Source organism: Rhinolophus ferrumequinum, chromosome 9 (genome assembly GCF_004115265.2).
Source record: "Rhinolophus ferrumequinum isolate MPI-CBG mRhiFer1 chromosome 9, mRhiFer1_v1.p, whole genome shotgun sequence".
NCBI lineage: Eukaryota > Metazoa > Chordata > Mammalia > Chiroptera > Rhinolophidae > Rhinolophus > Rhinolophus ferrumequinum.
This window is the reverse complement of record NC_046292.1, coordinates 73,587,415-73,612,584: the sequence shown is the minus strand read 5'-3', so window position 1 is coordinate 73,612,584 and position 25,170 is coordinate 73,587,415. Positions and strand designations below refer to the sequence as shown.

Genomic DNA, 25,170 nt, shown 5'->3' with positions numbered 1-25,170 from the left:
TATTTTATGGAACAAGATGACTAGCATATATGAGCACAAAATATATTTTCTTTGAAATGCCTTTGAAAAGAAAGGTAAATTCTGAGTATGCTGACAGGAGCTTCGGTGTCGTTGATATGTGACATCCTCCATCAATTTTCAGTGAAAATGTAGTATTTCGAAACTTTCCAGCAACAACTTTGCATATTACCTAAGGAGAGAGGTCTTCAGTCCCCTCCCCCAGGTAACTCACTCCCCCCCTTGCTAATGGTTAAGACAATCATCAGACCAAGGCAATTGATATCTATGTGCCTTAAACTTCACTCTGGCTCACTTTAATAAAAATGATGGATCCTCTCCTCTTTTCTGAGATTTGTTAGGTAATTTATTAACCAGATGTGTCCTAGGGAAATATATTTTTTTCTGCTATTACTGTCTTAGTAACATTTTTTGCTAATGAGAAAAGTGGATCACAGAGAAGTTAAATTACTTTTTATGGAGTTTTTGTCAGAGAACCATAAGTGTTATATTATTAAAAGTTACATTTTTTTCCTAAAAGAAATGTAGTGCTGAAAAATCTATATTAATACGTTATCCTAAGTCAACCTGGTAAATAGTTTCTAGATACCGTGAAACCAGCAGAAAGTCAAAGTATCTTGTCACCTTCTGATCTACTAAGCCATCATCACTGTTTCATTTTAGTCCCTCTATCTATGAAGAGAAAGAAGTCATAGGCATTCTTATTCAGATTTTGATGCAAAATCTAAAAAGGAAACAAGGTGAAAATAGGAATAGAAAGAGTTACTTTTCTTTCTGGAATCACTTTCTTCCTAAAGGCTCCTAAAACATGAAAGGAACTAATTTTTTGGTTGTGTTGGTAGATTAATGGGGTGATGGGCTTTCTGCTTTTGTTGTTACCGTTTCTGAATACTTAAAGATTTCCTCTCCTTTTTACATGATTTAATATTAGGCTTGATTAGATGGAATTTAAATCTAAGTCACTCCATTTTGCTAGAACCTTTGCTCAAACTTCATTTCATCCTACAAAGTGTCCTGTTACGAAACATCCACATCAAAATTTTGCTTTCATACCTTGTCACCAACAACTCAGGCTTGTCATGAGTCTATTCTTTACTCTCTGAAACTGAAGTTGCTTATGTTAGTTTTGGCCACCCCAGTGTATTTTCTTTGTAATAGAATGGAGTCTAGTTTTATAAATGCTACAAGGCTAGAAGCTGGATTATTCTTTTTTTCCTGGATGGATATTCGAAGGCTTGCATCATTGTACCCTGGAGTATGTTAGAGTTGAGGGACTTCTCACGATGTCCGATCATGTCCATGAAACTCCTACACTTCCTAGATTATTGAGTGTCATATGCCATCATGATAATTAATCATCTCTGTTGCAAGGGCTTTTTGGCACATTTAAGAAGTTGAGGGTATGAACTGATGGGCACACTCCTGTTAACATTGCTTTGTTACAAGACAGATTGGTCAAGGCCCCCTTCCTACTTCCTGAAAAACAAGCAAGTCCTCTGGATACAGATCCCCATTCCCTCTGTTCTACTCGAACTCTTGTTTATAGTGTTTGGTACCTCCTAGGTGTCTGCTCACAGCTCTCCTGTGAATGTTCAGCATCTTATCTTTTCTGCGATTTTGATGTTGCCGATGAGATTACAGATAGAACCAGCCAGCTGCTTGTTGCGTTCCAGAACTGGCTCTGCATACATCACTTATCCATTTTTCTACCCCTGTTGAGTTCCACTTCATCAATGACAATCCTAACAGACTGAAGCTTCCTTCTCAGCAACATCTGTGCAAGAATAATTTTGGGGGGGTCTTGATTCCTATACATCAGTTCAAAGGTGCTACCATCTGGACCCATATTAGTTCCTCGAAGACGGTTAAGCAATGTTGTTAATATATGGGTGTGATAAGAAAGTAACTAGGGTACAAGGTTGTATGTTGAGAGTTAAATTGAATAAATCTCCACAAAATGGTTCTGATTTATATGAGTCACCGTTAACCAAAATTTTTCTATAAATATATGACACAAGACATTACAAAATCCCTAAATTCTAATCAAGGTGGTCTGGGGCGGGGGGAGGGGGAAGTGAGGCAGAACTGGAAAATATAATTTGCTACTCAGAAACATAATTAAAGTATTGTACCCTGTTTTGAGAAAGGCTGTGTAAATATAACCAAGTTAGTGACTTAAGAAAGTATAGGAAAGGAAAGTCACAAAGGCAAATGTTGGTGATGCCCATTTAAGCATAGTCTGGTAGAGAGAAATTCCTGAATAAAGGACTTGAATGTTACCAGAAAAATTAATCGTAAATCGAGCATCTGTTAATGTTCCAGGTCTATGCTAAAAGCTTCGTCTGCATTGCTCTCATAAATCTTCAAAATGACTTTTGAGGTACCCTTGGCTTTGAAGTATCTGTGTTATATAGAATTTAGACAGGTTCTGGGATTAGCCCTAGTTATTTGCTTATTACCAAGCAATTCAATTATAGAACTGGGATTTGAACCCACAGTCAGAGGCTCTTAAGCCTCCAGTCTCAACAACTATGCTACGTGACTTTCTGATACCAAAAGTATTTCCCACAAATAAATGAAACTTTTAAAAAAAAACTTTTATTTATTTTAAGTGTGTTTTTCCGGGACCCATCAGCTCCAAGTCAAGTAGTTGTTTCAGTCTAGTTATGGAGGGCACAGCTCACACTGGCCCATGCAGGGATTGAACTGGCAGCCCTGGTGTTACGAGCGTCACGCTCTAACCGACTGTGCTAACCGACCGCCCCCTAAACGAAACTTTTAAGGTCTTCTAACTACTCACATATCAGACAGGATCCTGTAGTCCCAAGACAATAAAGTTCTAGGAGTTCCTCACCCTCCCCCACCCCAATTCCTTTGTGCCACTTTGAAAAATATTTCTTCTCCCACCCATTCGTGGAAGCCATTAGTCCGTTTTCTGGTTCCATCCACATTTTTATAGAAGGTTCATCAACTTGTAGTTATAGCTTGTCTGGGATGAAAATAGGCATCAGTCAGATTGACAAGAATGTCTGGTTGCATTGACAGTTGTGTATCTCATTGTAAATTAATAGATTGACATTCTGATTAGAATTTGGCTTCTGTGTTACTTAGTAGGAGAGAATTCATTAACATGCTAAGTACAGGCATGTGTCTGCTTGAAAATATTATTTTTTGATACAATAATAAGATGGCATATGCAAATGTTTCTGTATTTGTGAGAGTGATGAATATGTGTCTGGATCTGAAAATATAGCTAAATATATAAAGTCAAGATGCCTGGTACACTCCAACATCTTCTTTAAATATGATTTGAATTTTTATTGGTGAAAATCTTATATTGGTAATCAAAAGCCAGAGTCACAGTGAAGCAAATATCCAAAGTCATATTGAATTTCAGAGGGCTTTTAGTTTCAGTAAGTGTTTTGAATACAATTCATTAATCCAACAAGTATTTATTGAGCATCTTTACCAGGCTAGAAACTGAATGAAGAAGTGGGGCATTGGGCAGAGGGTAGGTCATCCTCAGTCAGAAGAACAGCATGTGTGAAGTGTCTGAAGGAGAAGAACATGGCATATCAAGTAATGCAAGAAGGCAGAGATAGTCAGAGGAAGAAAAAGAAACCAATGTGAGAATGGTGTGTGTGCAAACTGGAGAGGTAGGCAGGCCTGGATTTATTACTAGCTTCTATGAAATATATTACGAAGAGTATCATTTTACTCACTGGATCTCTCTGCACATACATGACGATACTATTTGATTCACACCAGTCCCATCCTTACTGCTGAAGAAGCTTACACCATCCGCGTACCATTTTTTATCATGTATACTCAATGACGCCCTCTCATCTGGATTCTTTCCATTGATTTTAAATTTTGACTAAAGTTCTCCCATTTTACATACGCACAAACAGCTATTCTGTGACTCCATGTCCCCCTACAGATATTGCTTTCTTTCCTCCCCTTTATGGCCAAATTTGTTGTAAACATTTCTCTCTCTTCATTTTCTTGCATTCCAGTCACTCCTGTAGTTTAGTTTCTGTCTTCATCACTCCATCAACCAGCTTTTTCTAAGTTTACAGTGACCTTCTATTGTCAATCCCATAGTCCTCTTCTTAGTAAACATCTTAATAGCATTAAAAAATATGTGCTGTTTTAATACTAACTCCTCTTGGCTTCTAGAGTATTTTAGTCATATAACCTTCTCAACGCTTAGGTTCTCATACATCCTTAGAAAATGTATCCATTTTATGGATATATATATATATATACACACAGAAAATTTTATATATATATATATATGTATGTATGTGTATGTATATGTATATATATATGTGTATATATATATATACATATGTATATATATGTATATATATATAAATTTCTACCAATATATTTTCAAATTCATCTGCAATGAATCAGTTATTTAATGTTGGTACCCTCAAAATACCTTTTCTGTTTTATTTCCTACTATCTCCAAAAGTAGTCTTATCCCCTTGCTTGGCTTATTATGAGAGGTAGTTTAGACCACACGTCCCAGGGACAGAGTGTGTGGGTTTCTGTCCCAGCTGTGTGACTTACGCAAGCAGCTAAACTTCTAACAGTTTCATTATGTATTAAAGATAATTATATCTGCCTCATATAGTTTTTGTGAGGATAAAATGAGTTTATATATGTAAAGTACTTAAAGCAATGCCTGGCAAATAGTAGATGCGCCTTGGGTATTTATCCTTAGTTATAATTTGTGAATGAAATCTGAATTTATATTATCTACCTACATACATATTCAGTTGTCTATAAGTATCTCTCCACTTCCAGCCCCAAAGACACATCAGAGGGAATGTATCCAAGATCACATACATTGAATTCTGGTGCTTCCTACCCAGAAAAAGTCTGGTCACTCCTAGTGTTTCTAGCCTTCACGAGTAGCTCAAACATGTCATTTGCAAAGGCCAGAAAAATAGACCATGCCCCCCACCCCCCCACCATAATTCCTCTTTTCTCTCAATTCTCTCATTTCCATGTTATCATCAAACCCTGTCAACTTGACCCCCTAAATTACAATTAAGCTTCCATTGGTCAACGTTTCCACTGCCACCACCCTAGCTAGAGATACTGTCATTTCTTGATTATGATAAAAAGAGCTCACCCAGTGTTCCCTCAGTGTACTCATCACCCCAAGTAAATTCTCCACTCTGTGGCTACAATTCTCATTTTCAAAGGCCAACATGATGATCTCCCCTTTATTTTAAACCTTTTCATGGCTTGTTATTAATCTTAGGATAGTCATCAAAGTCCTTTATGTGGTCTGTCAGTCCAGCCTCTGAGAACTCTCTAGCCCATCTTGCATCCCACCTTCTGCTTCTCCGTATATTCCAGCCACACCATCCACTTTCAGCTGCATATATATATATATATATATATATATATATATATATATATATACACACTTTGCGTACTTCCCCTTCTGGAAAGCTCTCCTCAGTCCTGTCCCATTTACAAATAAATTCTTATGCACCCATTAGATCTCAGCTCAAACATCACTTCTTCAGGAAAGCCTTCTCTGACCTCCTTGTCTACTCCAGGTAACTCCCATAAACTATATCTTTCAAACTGTATTCTTCTCTTTCACATTTTCATTGTAGTTTAAGTTGGTGGTCTCCAAGATCACACTCAGGCCCAGTGATTTACCAGGACTCACAAGACTCAAGAAAACTGTTGAAAGCTGTTTTACTCGTTGTTACAGTTTATTACAGTGAAAGGATACCAGTTAAAATCAGCAAAGAGAAAAGGTGCATAGGTAGAATCCAAGAGAGGCCAGTCATAAGCTTCCAGTTGTCCATTTTCAGTGGAGCCACAAATAGAACCCTTAATTTTCCCGCAATGATGTGTGACAACATATGTGAAGTGTTGCCACCCAGGGAAGCTAACTCACGCCTTAATGGCCATGGTGTTTAATTGGGAGTCAGGCATATAAGCCTGAAACACCTTAGCTACTCCGTCTCCAGCTCCCTAGAGGTCAAATTAATATAGTGTGATCCAAAGCCTCATGCATACTAAAATAGGTGTTCCCCATAAATCCCATCATTAGCATAAACTTCCTGGTGTGGCTCAAAGCCTCAGGCATACAAAGACACTCTTATCTAGTGGGATACTGCAAGGACTCACAAGTCATCCATCTCCTGGGTGCCAGGCAGGGGCCATTGCTGAAGATTTTGGGAATGTGTAGGGTTTAAGCTCCCAGGCCTGCTGAGTTTTCCTTTCCTGCTCAAGTTTCAATAGTTCTATTATATGATTAATGTCTATCTTCCCAATGGATTGCATGAGAGCAAAAATCTGTAACTGTTTTTACTCAGCATAATATACCCAGACTTTAATCATGGTTGCTGACCGATAGCACGTGCTATGGAAATACTTGTTGAATGAATTAATAAAATCTTTTTATTGTCTTTACTTCCTTCCACTCTATACTGTGTCCTGCATCCTTTAGTTGCCACTGCTTTCATGGACTTTTTCTTTATTATCAAGTCTCATCATGCATTCTATGCATAAAGTTATTTTGTGCTAATGAACAATATAGAGTAAGAATGTAAAATATATAGTATATTACCATAACTCCCAATTATATTCCTGTACTTCCAAGTAATACATGTAATCAGTATATCAGTTTGTGTGATACCTACTTCTGCCTTAAGAATTTCAGTAATCAAGTCATGTTTAACTTTAAAGCCACTGACTGTATATTGAATTTTATCCTGGAGGAGAAGTCCCCTGGAACGAGGGGGTATGTCCCCATTTTCTCTGTGATTTAGAATAGCAGACATGTCTTTCCCAGATGATCCTCAGCATTTTAGTCTTCAAGATGTATGTGACATCCAAGCACTTGGCTCCACGCACAATCTCTTTACTCAGCCAGGAGACAAAAGGTGCAGGGCCCATTTTGGCCAATGAATTTGAATAAATCTCTTTTCAAAATTTTCTTTATTGTGGTGGTATTGGATTCTAGCCCCAAATATAAATATCCATAAATCTATGCTAACATAAAATGATTGAATCAGTAAATGGGGGAGAAGTGACAATTTTCCTCTGCAGAAGGATTCCAAATAATGTATGTAGATATTCTGCTGACAGATAGGTGGGACATAACTTGCTACTCCTCAGTGTGGACTGCACATGGTGACTTCCTCCCAAAGAGCACAGCGTGGAGAATTGGGCAGGGGGTGGGGAAGAAGAGTAACTTTATGAGGGGGAAACGTGTCAAGCACCGCCAGAACCAGGTGATCAAGGTTCACATCAGCAGAATAAGGCATGTTAGGCTACACACCCCTAATATGTGATGAGAAGGGCAATGGCACTTCACTTCTGTGGCTTTCACCTCTCCCGAACCCATAAGGAAAACATCAGATCAAGCAAAACTGAAGGTCATGCTACACAATACCTGAGCAATACTCCTCACACTGTCAACACAATCAAAAATTAGGAAAGCCTGAGAAACTCATATCCAAGAGACAACTAAAGCCACATCACAAATTAATGGGGTGTCCTAGATGGGATTCTGGAACAGAAAAGGGACATTAATCAAAAGTAAGGAAATGTGAGTCAAGTATGAACTTTTGTTAATAATACTGCATCAGTTGTTCATTGTGACATATATAGTAAGATGTTAATAGGGAATATTGGGAATTTTCTGCAGTATCTTTTCAATTTTTCTATATATCCAAAACAATTCTAAAATTTAAAAACTATTCAACATTTTCTGTGTGTGTAAAGTGTTTCAATTTAATCTCAATGCTAGTCGGTGTGATTTGTTTGTCATTTATTTGTGTTTCATCAAGAAATATCTCAAGTTGACTGCAGTTATTTGGATTTTTAAAAGTGATTTTTCTGTAACAGACACAGAAAACATTACGTCACTGCTCTATTTTGGGGAAATAACTGTTTTTTGTGATTATGAATTTCTGAAGATTCTTTAAGAAACTAGAAAGTCTCTAAAATGTTATGAGTCACAGAGTATATCCAGTTTAGAAGCAACAGGACAAAACCATTAAATTAGCTAAATAAATTGGCAGAAAATCAAAAACCGTATTTTTGAAAGCATGAGTCCAGACAATGTGTCTGTAAGATCCACTTTACCAACTTAGTTTGATTAATTTTTGTTTTTCTGAGGAGATGATTCTTTTCTGTAATTATCGTTCTGCTTCCCCTGACAGGCTATCTAGAACCGGCCGCCTTAAGCTCCCTGTGAATTGAGTTATTCTCAATAATACTCTGTTTTATGAAGGCATTATTTGAGTGGCTGTCCACTGTGATCTGGTTATTTGGAGTTTTACATAAAACAGGTGGTTCTTCCATCTCATCAACATTTCTTATTATCTGGAATTCACCATCTTTTTGTTGGTGGCCCATCATACTTCGTCCATCACAGATGGGGCTCTATCCCACTGTTTACCCGTTTGTTTGGCTTCTATTTTACATCTCGGGCATTTCTCTTAGACACCCCAAGTTCCCTTGTTTTCAGACATTATCAGGTCTCATGCTATAAGGTTATTTGTTTACTTACATTTTGATTTATTCCCAAAAGGCTTTGCAGCAGCTAATTGTATTTATTGGGCTCTGAAGTGATCCAGGCAACTCTGATTCTAATCAGAGGTGGCCTTTACTTTCAGTGGGCCAAGGACTGATGCCCATAACCAAAGAGCAAGCCGACTCTGATCTGTGATCCCATGGTCCCAATGCTACTTTACAGGGCCATCCTTAATGACCCAGATGCTTCGGTCTCGACCCTGTTTACCCAGACGTCCCTACTGATCTTTTTTTCATTCAGATGATGCTTTGAACTTGACCTATTGTACTATGACTAGAATCTCAAGAGCACAGGCTAGAGTCAAACACAGGAAGGTATGAATCTTGTCTCAGTCATTTGTTAGCTTTTGGATCTTGAGGAAATTACTTAACCTCAGTGGAGCTCAGTTTCCTCGTCTGTAAAACCAAAATAATAATAGTGGATTTGCAGAGTTATAAAGATTAGATTAAAATGTTTCTAAAGTTCCACTAGAAAGCCTGATTCTATATCATGGGTGCCTAATGCACATTCATCATCATCAATATGATGATTCGGTTGGGTTTATCTGCCTTACCTTCTCCTTATCTAGCCCTTCTAGCTGGCTCTCCATTGCGCCTAGCCATATCTTAGCCCCACACGTTGATTTATACATTTATATGGTGTTTTTTAGTCTCTTTCTCTGACATAAACAAACTTGTCAACTTTTGTGCCCTACTTTAATTTTCTTTAAACCTCTATAGGATGCCATTTTAATAGGTATCACATGTCATTAGAAATGTTATATTTTCTTCTTTGCATTTTGCTGTCTGTTGTTTTCATAATTATACAAAGAGCTAGGTAGAACCAAGAGGGAGATCTGCTGTGGATTTGTATTGGGAGTGTTGAGGTCAGGTGAGAGAGGAAAGAGGAAAAAAGGAGGCAGAGTAATGGACTCTGGTACAAGAACTCAGGAGCCTAACTGCCTGAAGTTGCAACCAGTCTCCCTGCACCTATTAGCTGTGTGGCCTTGGTCGAGTTACTTAACATTTCCTCAGTTTTCTCATCTATAAAATGGGGATAAGAATAGTAGCTAACTCATAGGTTTTCTTTTGAGGATTAAATGTGGAGTGCTCAGAGCAGTGCCTGGCATGTAGTAAGTAATAATTAAGTATTTAATATTATTAGAGTTATTCTTTTCCCAAAGCTTCATAATATTGACTACATCTGATCATCTTACCGATGGATATGGCTTGTTACAGCCTCAGTAACTACAGAGTAACAAGTTCATCTTTTATCTTTTTAGTATGCCTATACAAATGAAAGTTTGTTCTTTACATGTAGGTATACTAAGAGGTGGTATACTTTTGTCAATATATCAACATTTTTGAATAATTATTTAAAATTTTTCTTTAGGTTCTGCAAAAAAAAAAAATTAGTTTGGTTGCCCTCACAATTCTTTGTCTTTTGAATGTAGAGTATCAAAAGTTAGACATCTGTGACAACATGGATAGATCTTGAGATTACTACGCTAAGTGAAATAAGTCAGACAGAAAAAATTGAGAACCATATGACTTCACTGATATGTGGGATATAAAACTGAAAACAACAAAGGAACAAGACAAAAAAATAAAGAAACAAAAACTCATAGACACAGACAATAGTTTAGTGGTTGCTAGAGGATTGGGGAGGGGGGTGGTAGAAGAAGGTAAATAGGGTCAAATACATGGTGATGGAAGGAGAACTGATTGGGTGGTGAACACACAATGTGATATATAGATGATGTATTAAAGAACTGTACAAATGAAACCTATGTAATTTTACTGACCATTGTCACCTCAATAAATTTAATTAAAAAAAAAAGAAACAGCAAAAAAAAAGGAGCCAATTCTATTAAATTTAGATGAATGATTTATGTTGACACTTTCTCTTCTATATATTTGTATATTTTCATGTACTCATATAATTACATAAATTGCATAACTTTTAATCTTAATAAAATTTATACGCAATATCCATGTACGCATAAAATGTGTATGGGAATTGAGAGGGAGTGTTAAGATCCAGTATTTGATGTAAAGTGAATTCTTTTCATAAAGAAAAAGTCCACCATTGAGCCACAGTTCATTTTAAAAAATCACACAGAACCTTTATCATGTTCTGTTTTTTAAAAAGCATAATTGAATTTTTGACATTATGGAATGAATTCTACATAAACCATGCATTCAGGTAAATGGAGGAAAAAATAAACATTCTTGTCTTTCTGGTTCTGGAACTCTTTTTCTTCCTTTCCATATCTTTACATTCCTATAGACACCATAATGCTATAGCACTGATCTTGGGGGGCCTGTGGAAAAGGCCATCAAATGCAGGGGGGCCGTGCTCTGATGAGATGCTCAATCTAACTGAAAGTCTCGGGTCTATGTATGGCTGTCTCTTCTATTGCTGGAGAAAACTTCATTGCTTTAGCAGCCAGTAATATATCTGTATTTATTTGGCATCTTAAACATGGTATTTTAATTATTTTAAAGTTTCCTCTAAAAGTCTGCCTCACTACTTGAATGGAGATGTGGTCATTTGTGCTAATTGCATTTTAGAGTCTCTATTATATTGGTGACAATAAGCTAATGTTTACAACTTTTGTTCATATCAAATGCGATTAGGCACTTAATTATGTAACAATTTGCTACCTTGGTATGTTTTGCAAATACCAAAAAGCATCAGTCCATTTCCCTAATGCTGCCTGTGTCTGAACTACAGATGCTTTGCATAGCTGTGGCTTCTACTTCAGGAGCCCAAGGTCTTAGCTTGAGAACTCTCTGCCTGACTCCCAGACAGTGATTTGAGACTAACACAATATTTTTATACTAGGGGCTCTGCAGTGAGGCTTTTAAAAATGAGATAAATTAAGAGACAATATGACTTGTGGATCTCCAGGATCATAGCCAGAGTAGTTTACATGTTGAAAACAGAGGATCTTAAGAAGCCAAAAAAGCTTCTGACACGAAAGCAGAGTATTAGAGCCTGGACGTGAAGAGCCTTCCTTGTTTTACAGAGAGGATAGTGCTGAGACCAGAATGGTAAAGGGACATGCACAGAGACAGGCTGGGCCAAAACTGGGCCCTGATTTTGAGGAAATCAAGCCCACCTTCCTAATTTTTAGTTTCAGTTCTTTTGATCTCAGAACAATTGCATAGTCTAATACAGACTTAGCAAAAAGATCAACGATTGTGCTCTGCCAGGTTAATGTTAGGCGGGTTGGATGTGTCTTAGAATCTCATCACAGAGTTAATTTTACTCTAATGCAAGATCTCAAGATGCGCTGGTGTTCTGTTAGGATGGAATGCCATCATCTACTCCCTCCAACCTACGAATGTGAATAGTATTCCCATTGTGAGAACTGCTGATTGACATCAAGCACCTCTGTTATCATGGCTCTAGTTACACATGCGAAAGAAACTAGATCTTTTCAACCTAAAGGTTCTCTCTGTATAGTTAATTAAAGACATTTTAAGAAGACATTTGGATTATGGGAAAGCGATGATATCACATTATGACATTTATTTTATTCCTTACCCCAAGAATCTCAGTAATTGGTTCACCTATTCAAAACCGTTATTTTATCAGAGGGTAAAGGGCCCCCAGTGAGACCTCATTTACCTAATTGGCATCTTCTTTTAAAAATACCTCTGGACATAAATGAACTTTTTGATTCGTGAATGTGCCATTCACTTGCTTTGAGACAATTTAATATAACTTATCTAATTTCAGTGAAAGTCTATAGGAAATTTTAGCCAAGGGTTGACATTTTATTTATGCCATTCTATTAAAGAATCAATTTTATAAATTTAATTAAAATTCCACATAAACATAAATTGTTCGAATGCTGTGCGGTTCAGGATGCATATCGTCGAGGTTCTCACTTTACAGCTGAAGAAACTAGAGCTTGAAAAAAGATAAACTGCTCACCTATAGTCATATAACAAACAGATAGTTCATTGGAAAATGGGCCCCAGAACCCAGAACTTTGGACTTCCAGTCCAGTATTCTTCCTGCTAGGCCAGGCCATTTTACCACCCTGAGTGGGTGGTAATCAGAAGTATTTCATTCTGTGCAATGCTGTTGTGGTATAGAACAAACAGAAGTACGCTCATTGCTTTCTAAGAACTCATGCCCTCATGGGTGTTATGTCTTCCCATGAAAGAAAGTTGTGTTTTTCCAAATACAGTTGACCGTTGAACAACACGTGTCTGAACTGGACGCAGGTCTACTTGTGTGTGGATTTTTTTCAACAAATACAGTAAATGCATTTTCTTTTATGTGATTTTCTTAATATTTTCTTTAGCTTACTTTATTGTAAGAATACAGTACACAATACACATAACATACAAAATATGTGTTAATTGGCTATTTGTGGTATTGGTAAGGCTTTCAGTCAGCAGTAGACAATCAGTACAGTCGGCACTCTATATCCACGAATTCCCAACCACAGATTGAAAATACTGTTTTTGATCCACGGTTGGTTGAATCTGCAGATGCAAAGCCGGCAGTTATGAAGGGCCAAATGTAGTTAAGTTTCTGGGTAGTCAAAAAGTGAGATGCGAATTTTTGACTGTGTAGAGGGCCGACGCCCCTGACTCCCACATTGTTCAAGTGTCAACTGTACATCCATGTTTCCTTCAAAGATAGTTACTACTACTCCTTTTTATTTGTGTTTTTAATACCATAGAATCCAATCATGTGGTAACCAAAAGCAACAACGAGACCAAAAAACAGTCAGATAATTGCACACAGTCAATATCTGATGATGGCAGCATGTGTTTTAGGTGGAACAAAATGTGAATAGAGGCACAGGTGATCCCCATGAGTTACCAGTGATGGGCCCCCCACAAAAGCAAAGGCAGCTTATGCTGCACTCTTAGACTGAGGGAGGCCATAGTGCTGTTGACGTTGTGTGATTACACATTGGACCATGTGGTACACGTCAGTCAACCAGCTACCGATAAACTGCAATGTTTTCATAGGCTGGGAAATGGGATGTTGACTAGAGTAAAAGTGACAGTGTAGTGGCTAAAGAAATGCAAATATTTCAGACAGAGAAGAAAAACCTGAGTGGGCGGTGATCAATTCCTTCTAATAACTGAAGGACCGGCATATGGAAAACACACTAGACTTGAGCTCCCAAACTTCTAAATAGAGGGCCAAGAAATAGAAACTACGGCTTCTGCTAGCGTGGTGTTAGACCTTTGGTTCAGGGCTTTTAAAGAATCAAGCTACTGCCTTCGGGAGATGGAATGGCCTGTCTCTCCCAGGGCACTGCGTTTCCAGTCACTGGAAGTATTCCCTCTGAGCCTGAATGGTGGCATGGAGGCACTATTTTAAAGGGCAGCATTCACAATTCAGATTTGCCTTTGGACCAGATGACCTTTTAAGGTGCTTTCCAGCACCTGGGGTTTTATGATTCTATTTCTATTATGCATTGACGCTGGGTATGTGTCACGTTGTTTGAACCAAACACAGAATGGACAGGAGCACAGTCTGGAATGTTGATGGCGCTCACATCTATTTTGTGTTTCAATTTCTGGAAGCGGTCTTTGTCTTTGTGGCGGTTTGGTCCCTGACCTTCTGTAACATTTGGAGCCCAGCCACACTGTCTTTGTTTACTGTAAAGCGCATGGAAAAACTGACTTCCTGACAGTGCTCTGCGAAGTCTAAGGTCAAACCACTCACAGGTGAACAAACACAGTCCTTCCACCTTAAAATTGTCATTTGGCCCCTGTAAAATGGACCAGGGTAATAATACTGTTTAACAGAAGGAGGGGAAAGCAGTACTCTGCCAGCAGCTAGCAATTAGTCACTTTGTCAGTCAGCTTTGTGAAGAACGAATGTTAATTCAGTATCCATTTTGGGGAAGTTAGAAAACATGGCATGCAATTTTAAGTCCTCTAGCAACCTGCTAACTAAGCCTATAGACGCTTCCTTTCTCGGCACTATCATCACATCATTAATATTTCCCAGGACCAAAGATAAAGCATAGTGTTCTTATTCACTTATGGGCCTTAAGAGTTACACTCATTGAATGTTTATATCATCCATGCTATTTCTTTCATGGTAAGACCTCAAAGTGGCCTAGATGGGTTGACTTCCTTTCGAGAGCCATATCCATTTTTTTTTTCTTCCTAACCTCTGCTATTCTTTACTGTCATCAAAAGCAATAGGTCATCCCCTTTGTCAAAGAAAGGGAAGTATCTTCCTGGACAAGGGTATCTTACACTACTCAAGAGCCTAGACAGTGCCTCATGCATTTTATCCCCCTCCAATAACACACTGTCTTACATTTGCAGGTCCACATAACTCATTTGTGTGAGTGTCACTGAATAAAACAATGCCCTTGCTCACATATTAAACGTTTACTCAAAATCATGTATTTGTGAGATCCAAGTTTTTCTCTTAATATGTAAAGATTAGTTAACTATAATTGAGCTATAGCAATGTAAAGAAAAATAATCCCCAACATAAATTTACATTTTTTTCCCCTTTAAGAATGCAGGAATAAATTTGGATTTGGCTATATTTTTTTCCTTTCTTTCCTTTTTTGTCTCTAGTGTAAGTAGCCTCTCGAAATGCCCTAGTTATCTAACATTGCTCTTGAACTCCACTTAGAGGTGATATACTATCCTTTTACTAAAATATATCTGGGTATTAAAAGCTCAATTCTTTATTGCTGATGAGAAAGATTATTAACACTTTTTCCCCCTAACTATAATATGAGGCAATAACACCCCTTTTTACTTCCAGAGCCAGAGGCAATATGTCATATTAACCTTCATTAACTGCCTAAGAAATGAGGTTCATTCATTAATTTAGCATTCCGGTTAGCTAAGATAGTGAGAGAAGGCTGTGGTTTCTCCCTTTGCTACATATAAGTACATAAATGAATAACTAAATAAGTTAAATAAATAAGTAAATAAATAAATGAAAGGCAAAGTGTGTTAGCACACTTGTTTCATTGCTTCGGTAAGTGCAGCTTTGGGGTTAGCAGCTAGTCCTGGATGAGGTGGGTCTGCAGGTGGTGGGCACAGATTGAGGTGGCTGGAGCAACGGGGAGCAAGAACCACCGATTCTAAATAGGCCTGAAGAGGAGCATCGGAGGTGTGTGATGGGAGAAAGCAGGTATCATCAAAAATGTGGGCCAAAGGTGGGAAGAGAAAATGACTTTTATTTCTATGTGTGTAACTGCATGATGGATCTTTCCCCTTGGATGTCCTATGAAATACCAAACTCTCTGTAGAGGTTTTCCCTTGTATATAGCATTGTTTTTAATTTTCTCATTTCTACCTCCGTTACTTTCATTCACTCATTCATCATTTCTTAAAAAGCGTATCAAGTGTTGTGCTAGCTATTGGGGAAACAGATTAATGACACAACTCCTAAACTCAAGGAGTGGCTTTCTTTATTTATTTAGCTATAACAAACGGGAAGTCGACTTTACTATCATCATTCTCTCCATGCCCCAAGAATACCTCAGTTTTGTCATTTCTTTCTTCATAAAGCTTCAAGAATCCATCTCAATTTTTCTTCTGCCACTACCAGAGTTCAGGCACCAACCGCTTATAGTCAGACTATTGCAGGAGCCAATGTATCACTCTCTTATATCCAATCTCCCTTCTACCCCATCCATCTTAGCTATGGCTCCCGGAATCATTATCCTAAATTTTGGTGGTTCTCATGCCTGATGATAAGGGTAAATGCCTTAGCCTTATGATGTGGTTCTCCTCAATCCAGTCCCACTTCTACAAAACGAATACCATCCTTGAACCACAGTGATCCCTTCATGCACCTCCAAGCAGAGTTATGTATTTTCCCCTCTCTGGTGTCCTTCTAGCTGTTTCTCCAGCTCTGAGGTGGTACAGCATGGTGATTAAGAAGGTATCCTCAGGGGCCTGATATGCTTGACCACATACTTGTTGTGTGGTCGTCGGCAACTCATGCAACTTCTCTTTCGTGCTTTTGTTCTGTATCATTGCAAAGACTTATTAAAGTAATACTTCCCTCATAAGATGGGTAAGATAGTCGGTTCATGGATGTAAATGCTTAGAAGAGACCCTGGCACGTAGTAAGTGCTAGTGTTTCACTGCTAATGCCATGGCTATTATTGTTATGACCAAACTCCACCCTCTACCCTGATCACACATGTGTGAATGTCTGCAAATTTGAAAAATCCCAGGGTTTTTTGGGGACCTTTCCTGGCATTTCCATAGAAATAATTTTCCCCTGCTTAGCCCTTCTGTGTCATGACTTATCTGACGCTCATTGGCAGGCAGATTTAGACTTATTTATTATTTTTATAGGAACTAAAACTTGAAGAGATAGCTACCATGTTTCCCTGAAAATACGACCTACCCCGAAAATAAGCCCCAGTTAAGATCGTCAGCCAGACGGACGCATTTAGTACGTTATGACGATGTTCCAGAAGAAGATGACTTGACTGTATTTCAATAAATGTAGATTGTTGTACATGACAATGTTTACACATTATCTGAGGGCAGGGACAGTGCCTCATGTGTCTTTCTCTCCCTTATAGTGCTTTATGCCTAGTTATTGACAAAAGTAAGCCAACATTATTCTTATTATTTTCTGATTCAATGGGTGATGTACTCAGATTATCAGGAAGAGACCATTCTACTTAAATAGTTAAGGTGCAAGCAGATAATAGGATGTCTTTACTGGTAGCATATGAATGTGAAAGAATAAGGAGCCATCCTCAGTGTTGAACAAAGTGTTGTCCAGACCATCTGGACGGGGGCTCTGGACATAATGGTTTAGTGAGTTTAGTTTGGGGGCAGGCTGCCAAATGGACTGAAACAAAAAGAGGGAGACCAGAGAGAAGGTTTTTGAGTGTGAGGGTAAGAGTCTCCGAGCTTACACTCTAGAAATGAGGAATGGAGAGGACATTGTAAATTCAAGGGTAGTTTGTAAGGAAAAAAATCCATGGGACTTGGGAGCTTGTAGAGGATTATGACAAGGAAAGAGTGGAAAAGTGACTGCTGGGTTTCTTCCTGAATGATTTTGGAGTATCCAAATTGCGAAAAGGTTGTCTTCGAAGGAACAGAGATGTGTGCAGTTACTAGACTGTGAGCTCCACGACGGCAGAGACCATGCCATCTTGCACACCACTGGATCCCCAGTACCTCGGGCAGTCCCTGAAACACTCACACAATTGGAGGCTGATAAGTGCATCTTGGCCAAATTAATGACCACGTACCTTGATAGTTACACAGTCAAATAACGCAAGTTGGAGACAATTCTTACACTCTGTTTAACGATTCTCTGGTTCTAGTTAGCTGGAATGATCAATTTTTCTAAAAAGTCATACCTCTAACATCATGGGTGGAATGTCCCAAATAAGCAGCTTTTAAAATTCCAGGATGAGTGACGGAGTCTACAAGACCCTGAGGCCATCTCTCTCTTACATGCCTTAATGTAACTAGTAAAATGTACCTGGCAGTGCAGCACCTCTGCAGAGAGGCGCTTCAGAAAGCAATTGTTTGCTCTCGCCCTGCTGAGAAGTAGCAATATCTTTGTGGCTTAAGGGCTCTAGCTGCAGCCATGAACAGTGTTAGAAAAATATCACCACCATTTGCCAGCACGAGATGCCAAATTGCAAATAAGAGGCATGTCAATTCAATGAAGCATAAACATTTCACTTGTTTTAAATGATTACTTGCAGGAGACCTTTATTGTTATGTGTTTGTATGCCTTTAAATGAGAAATTACATTGTTTTGAAAATGACGAAAACCATCTCTTCTCCCTACATAAGGACAAGCATTTCCCACTTGGTTGAATATTGCCTGCACCACTCACGGAAGAAAGGAGCGGTCTTGCCAAGCATCTTATTCGTCTAAAAATAAATTATTCAGAATGCAGGTTCAGATACAGATTGCAGGGAGAGATAATAGAATTGGTTTTCCACGCCTGATCATGCTCTGAAGACATGGCGTGTGCTTTTCAGGAATCCACTTAAGTGGAATCAGCTTTGACTAATACAAACTAGAAATAATATTGCTGCCATCCAGCTAGTGTCTGTGGTACAGCATCCTCAAAATGTCTTCAAGGATCCATGGTCTCTTTAGTCTATGTAAGTGTGCATAAATAAAAGTATATATGCATTCACAAGCATTTCTTCAGAGGTGCATTGTTCTCATTGTTCTTTTAAGGAATTTTCTTCCTGGAATCATGAGAGGGGCACGTCTTGCTTATCTCCTTCCGACTCCCCCCTGCCTCGGCAAAATAGTTGACCACATCAGCAGCCGACTCCAGTTGTCATGTGGTTTCTCATGTGATGCTGGGTCTGCAGCACTTTGGAGCAAGAGCCTTTGTGACTCGGCACTCATGGACAGTGGCGTTCGGGGACAGAAGAGATTTTGGAGGGGGTGGGGAGGCCAATACACCGAGAAACGTCAGAAAATAAAAGTCGCATGAAGTACTCTGATCTATGTATTCCCCCCTTTTTTTTGAAATTTGATTTTAACTCTTGCTTTTTTATGGTTTGTGTCTTTTTTTCCCTACCCCCGCAGGAATCGAGCTGCGCTTTTCTTTTTTCTTTTTTCTTTTCTTTTTTTTTTTTTATACTGAAACCAGATCGTGTTTGCTCCCAGCTCCAGGGCTGCATCGCCGTGGGCACTCCATCCTCCCCGGTTACCTGAGCTGCACCTGATGCCTCCCGCCTTGCCGTGCCAGGTGCACCCGCACCGGACTCCTGGTCTGCGCAGTGCCAACAAGGACCTGCTTCTGGAGCTCTGGCCGGGGCCCCTCGCGGCTGGAGGAGGGGACTTGGAGGACAGGGCGAAGCTGCACAAGAGCCGGGGTGGGACGGATAGAAAGGATGCCAAGGACCGGGCAAGGGCAAGTTAGGAATACTGTCCATCCAGTGCCCACCGCTCCTCCACTGGGCAAGGGCAGAGCAGCCCTGCTGTGGGCACCCGGCTCGGGCTACTCCTGGAGCTTAGTCCGGGGGTAAACCTATGCCGAGATGTGGCATTGTACCTGAGAGTGGAGCTGAAGATGGATAAAGCAGGTATCTGGTGTATCTGCCTGACGAGGCAGTTGGAGAAAGGAAGGCAGAATGAGGAGTGGATGAAAAGAAAGAGGAGCTGCCGAATGCTGTTTGTCTGCCGCCGGCTCTGCGTTTTCATTCTAGGGAGGATGGCATAATATATAACCCGGTACATGGATGAAGGACCTGTAAATTGTAGCCTGGATGTCCCCGGCGCTGACAAGGGAGAAACTGATGGGCTAGGTGACTGTACCAGCGTCCCCAGAGAAAATAGCAGCCTTGCAGCATGGATTTAAATGCATGTGCATGCATGTAGAGACGTGAAAAAAGATTTCTGACCATTTTACACAGGAAGTCTGTCACTTTGCTGGATCAGGCTTGATTGCAGCTTGTATTTTCAGCTTCAGCTCAACTCCCATTTCCTGACTAGCTAGAGTGCATGGCCAAAGCAGCTGCATGCGGCATTTTCTTGTTAAAGTGAAAGCAAGCCCTTCAGCTTTAACTCCTTGACGTTCTGAGTGCTCTGAGCTTTGCTGGGACTGATTGTGGGGTTTTGTTTTCTTCTTTTTTCTACAAATCCCTGTAACCACAGCTGTATTCAGTATGGTGAAAAATTCTATCCTGTAAATAGAAATCTGATCGATTTAATCAGCATAAATGTATCCCAGATGACTTTGAGACTAGCCGGCTACCACAGGCTTCAGATGCTAAATGCTCAATAGAGATGAGTGCACTGTAATAGTTACATGTTTTAGAATTCCAGGATCAGCCTATAATTAAAAAATAAATGCTTTTCTAAGGACGAGAGATGATCCGACCGGCTCCCAGCTAGATGGTTAAGTACAGGTGCGCATGCTGTTGGTGAGGTTTGACGGGTGCGTGCCATGTGGCAGAGTATGGCCGCAGTCGATGAAGAGAAAGCGTGCATCTAACTTGCTGTAGGGAGAGGCCAGTGCCCTCAGAACAGCCTCTCATGAGGTTGAAGGAGGCACTGAGGCGGCTTTTGGATTCAGATGAGTGAGCTGTGGTGCTCCAGCCTCAGCCTGGTGGAGTCGGCTCAGACCTGGAGATGAGGAGCTTTCACAGTTGTCATGGGGAGCTCTGCTGGGACGCCTGTCTGGCCCTTCCACTGTTTGTTACTGTTTCTACAAAGGCAGCTCTGTGTGTTGGATTATGTTTGGCCAGCTGTTGACGCATTCCTGCGGGTGGGGCCGGGTGAGGATCTTATTACTGTAGTTCCAAACTGTAGATCTGTGTGCATGGGAGTCAGGAGGGAAGGGAAAGAAAGCAAGTTGGAGAATCAGATCACTCTCGCCGCTTTCTGCAGATAGTCCTAGAGTGAATCCAGAAAGGCTTACAGTGGAAAGAAGGAAGGTGGGATTAATGGGGGGGGGGGCTGAAGGAAAGAGAATGAAGCTTAGCAAGCTCATAAGAGAAAAACAGACTTAGAACTTCAAAGCTGCATAGAGAAGCAGAATGTCAGCAGCTTGTAATTAGCGGTTCACGGTTGCGTCAGTGACTATCTCTCTCCAAGAATAACTATGTGATGTGTGCCACAAAGTGAAGAAGATAGTCATAACTAAGTTATCAAACCCAGTTCAAACAAGGGCAAATGGATTAAGGAATTTTCTATGTTTGTAAGTCAAATACTGATGGGTTACACATAGAAGACTTGCTGAATTCTGCATAATTGAAGGATGAAAATTCAATTGGTTGGGGGGGTATGTTCATTAAATAAAAACTATGAACCCTTAAAAATGCAGATTAATCATGCAGGAAAATATCATTGCGAGCCCCATCAATTTATTTCCCTGAAGAGCCCAAAACAGCACCGCCAATTTCTTATCTCTGCATCCACACATAATTTTTGTTCATTTATGTGCATTACAATGGAGAGGAGTCAAAAGTGACAGTCAAAGAGATACGGTCAATTAGATTATAAAACTCCCATTTTAGAATTCCAAGCTGTCTGTGGAGGTCTGATTTTTGTTGCTAGCCCAAGTTTAAACGGTGAGGAAGCCTTGGTTGTCTTGAAGCCAAGCAGCAGTCTGTTAGTAACCCCGTGGGAAGTCAGGACACCACCGTGGTTGAGATCTGAAGGCCACATTTACTTGCCTCCCTTGTCTCTCTCTTGTGCTTGGAGATTTTGGTTCAACTACAGCCCCCACAAAGAGATGGTGGGAGGAGCTGATTGGTTGGTAGGCTAGAATGTTTACTCTTATTTGTTTTCAGTGCTCCTCCACAGCATTCATTTTATATTTGTATTTGTGTTCACGCTGCACAATTACTCCTAACCCGCTTTGTTTCTCCGCCCGAAAAAAGTCAATTTTAGTTCAGCTCCATGCCTTTGGCTTCCTGGGTAGTATGTGTATATGTATTATTGGCTTACCCATGTATGCATTTCCCCTTTTAATGTGGATTAGGGAAAAGTGTAGGCAGAGAAAGCTGTGTATATTAAATCAACAGCTTTTTGAATCACATGTAATATAATTTAAATATACTTACTTTGACGTTGCCAAAGCTGACATTGTCTGAGCCCGTTTAATTTACATCTTCGATTTAGTCAAGAAGCGGAACCTGCCAGATCAGAATAGGGTATTCTCTGCACCCAACAGGGTGGAAGACATTATGTTGTTTGTGTTAGTTCAAACAGCTGGTCATTAATGCAGTCCCCATTTCTAGAGTGAAGTGCTGGTGGACGTGATGGCTGCCTGATTAATGCTGCCCCTCCGCCGGTCCTTCACCCAGCAGTCCTGCTCACAGCAGAATAATGTAGCATGATGTGATTGCACTCTAACAGGGTAGTATGTCATTGTGTCACCAAGCAATTGAGGTTATTATGGGGCAGGGCAGACAGACGGGACAGTGGGGTTAGTAGACCGTAGCATTTTTAGAAATACAGGCCTGACCTACTTAGAGTTATTCTCTCTGGCTGGCAGCTGCATGGTACATAACGTCTCTGATAGGCTGAGGCTGTTGCTAGGGGCATTAGCATGAATTTTTCCACACACAGACTTAGTGACTGAATGGTAAGAGCTGACTGGAATTAAAGAGATTTGGTTTAGTATTATACAGATTTATCTGCCTCGTTTTTCTTTCTCAAGTGCAGAGAAAGGGTGAAAAATACAGATTTTGTTCCCATTTGTTCTCTGACCTTCTTGTTCTCCCCACTCCCTACCCTGCAAGAGGTAGGAGGAGAGGAGAACAGGACAGTTATAACGTTTTGGTTAATCTCTTACTGTTGGGGTCGTTGAAACAATGTTGCAAATTGCGAGATATTTAAGCTTAAAGACTGCTGGGAATGACTAACAGAAGGTTAGATTATTTTTCCTCTTCTGTGCACTAAGCTGTTTGAAGTTGGGCGTGCATCTTTCATACACTGTATATTTAAACTCTTTTTCCCTTTTGGACTTGAACAAAACATTTATATAAATTCTTTTCTATCCAAACAGATTGAAGCTTGCACTCTCTGGCTTGTTTAAAATAAGGTAGTAAGGATTCCAGATTTAGACAGGAAAATGTATATATACCCTTTTTTATTATAAAATATTTTTTTTCTGGGCTATTTTGGGTTTGGCTCGTTTTTCAAAAGCTAGCCTAATGTTTATGTTCATAGATAAAACTTCACTGCTCCCACCGTACCCTCTTTGCTTCACAATGTACAGAAAGACATGGATTTTTCTCCAGAAGAAAGAATATCTGCAGAATTTATCTGGAGATTGTTTTTCCTTGATGCTGACATATGCACTGCATGCAGAAAGCTCACATAATCAATTTTATAAGATGACCCATTTTTTTCCCTCCTTCTGTATTCTCTGAGTATCTGTGTGTTTGTGATTTTTAATAGCTCTTTTCTAAAGGTGGATTTTTAATAGATCTTTCAAAGCAATCTGAAAATCTATCAGGAGAAAATTAAAGAAATGTGTAGTCAAGAATACTTTTATTTTTCCTGTTCTTAATTGTATACTATCTGTGCTTAAACCACAGTGGCCTTTTCTTACCTTTTACTGCTGAAAGGAATCATTATCCTGTCTTTTTGATTTGAAATTAATTTTTGTAAGAACATACTGTTATATCCCAAGTACACAAGAAGCTTGGCTACCTGAGGGAGAAGAATAAAGGTAGATTCTTGTGAGATTGTAACATTGGATTGATTTCTTGGTCACATGAAAAAAGACAAGAGAATATTTAGGTGTGGATTTTTCTTTTCATTTAGGTTTTTAAAAACATTCAGAACTATTTAGATATGTGTGTTTCCATAAAGTAATTTCCACTTACACCAGAGACCACAGTCAAAACAAACAAACAAATACTCTAATGGCGTCAGAGCCAAGAAATCCATCAATATTCTTTTTTTTAACCCAGCAGCAGTATTTACGTTTCAGCATATAAATATATCTTATCAAGCAAAAATAGAGGGTATTTTCTGATGTTGTAATTGATATTTCCTATATTTACTAGCTTTGAGAATCCCGAAAATAACATTTATTGTAAAGGTTTCCAACCATACTAACAGTCTTTCTTAACTGAATAAAATGTCAATTTATATTTGTTGAATAAAAGATTACCTTGGTGTGCTGCTCCTTCCAAGATGGAGCAATTTCATTTATTATTTTAGTAAGTGAACATTTTCACTCTTAGTCTATGCTACTTACTTGGCTTAGGTCATTGGACAATCATTTAAATATTTAAGTTCAAAGTTATGGAAATAAATGTCACTTTAAAATCACTTAAGTAAGGGAAAATGTTAGCATAAATGTATTAACATTTGTTAAAGGACAGATGCCTACTTTGTATGTTGAGTACAGCCTGTGTCCAGGTACCCAATGAGATCCAGTGTTTATTGTTTGATTAATAATAAATGGATCACACTGAAACTGTTGAGGGTCTTATTTGGTTGTTTAGGTTGGTAAGAATTTTTCATTGTTGTGGCTTTCATCCATTATTAGAGAGGTAAATATTAAGTAGGTCAAAAACAAAAACAAGATAAGCATATTTTAAAATGTCATTTATGCTGTCTTGGCTGTATCGTTAAGCTTAACTTCTAGATACTCACTTTGACAATGTATATCCATAGTATTTATGTCATCTGTGGCCATTGATTAAAAAAAAAAAGGAGCCATCACCCTCAATCATGGCAACAATCACTTATTCATTAGGTAAGTGTTTATTTTCTGCTCACACATGAGCCTGGCTTCTCCAGTTAAAGGGTTCAATATGGACCAGTGAGTTTTGGGGATGTTGCTGGGTAAACAAAAAATGGAAAAATAGCAGTTGGTTGTTTTGGGGCACCAAGCATAGTTAGATCTTGTGTTAAAGAGTTTCTTTTATTGCATTTTTGTCCAATACCTAATGTTATGTAATTCTTGTAACTCGGGGGAAGAGCTGGTAATAATAACACTAGATGCTTGGAGAAGATCTGCTTTCCTGATCTCACAGACAAGCTACATCTCTTCCAAACCACCTCAATGCTTTTATAATATTGAAGATTTAACAATAAGCCAGGATGTACCTTTTGTGAAGCCATAAAAGCAGATTTTCAACATCATCATTTAAACC

General features: G+C 39.2%; 1 long non-coding RNA gene across 3 annotated transcripts in view; it reads left to right on the top strand.

Annotated features, from left to right (window-relative positions):
- Positions 1-24,788, top strand: part of LOC117027768 (uncharacterized) — a 383,724-nt gene extending 358,936 nt beyond the window's left edge. For 2 of the 3 annotated variants that reach the window (XR_004423962.1, XR_004423960.1), the window contains exon 5: positions 19,133-24,788. This is a non-coding gene — a long non-coding RNA (uncharacterized LOC117027768). The remainder of the gene's footprint in view (positions 1-19,132) is intronic. The other variant, XR_004423961.1, reaches the window with a different exon arrangement.
- Positions 24,789-25,170: the final 382 nt, after the last annotated feature.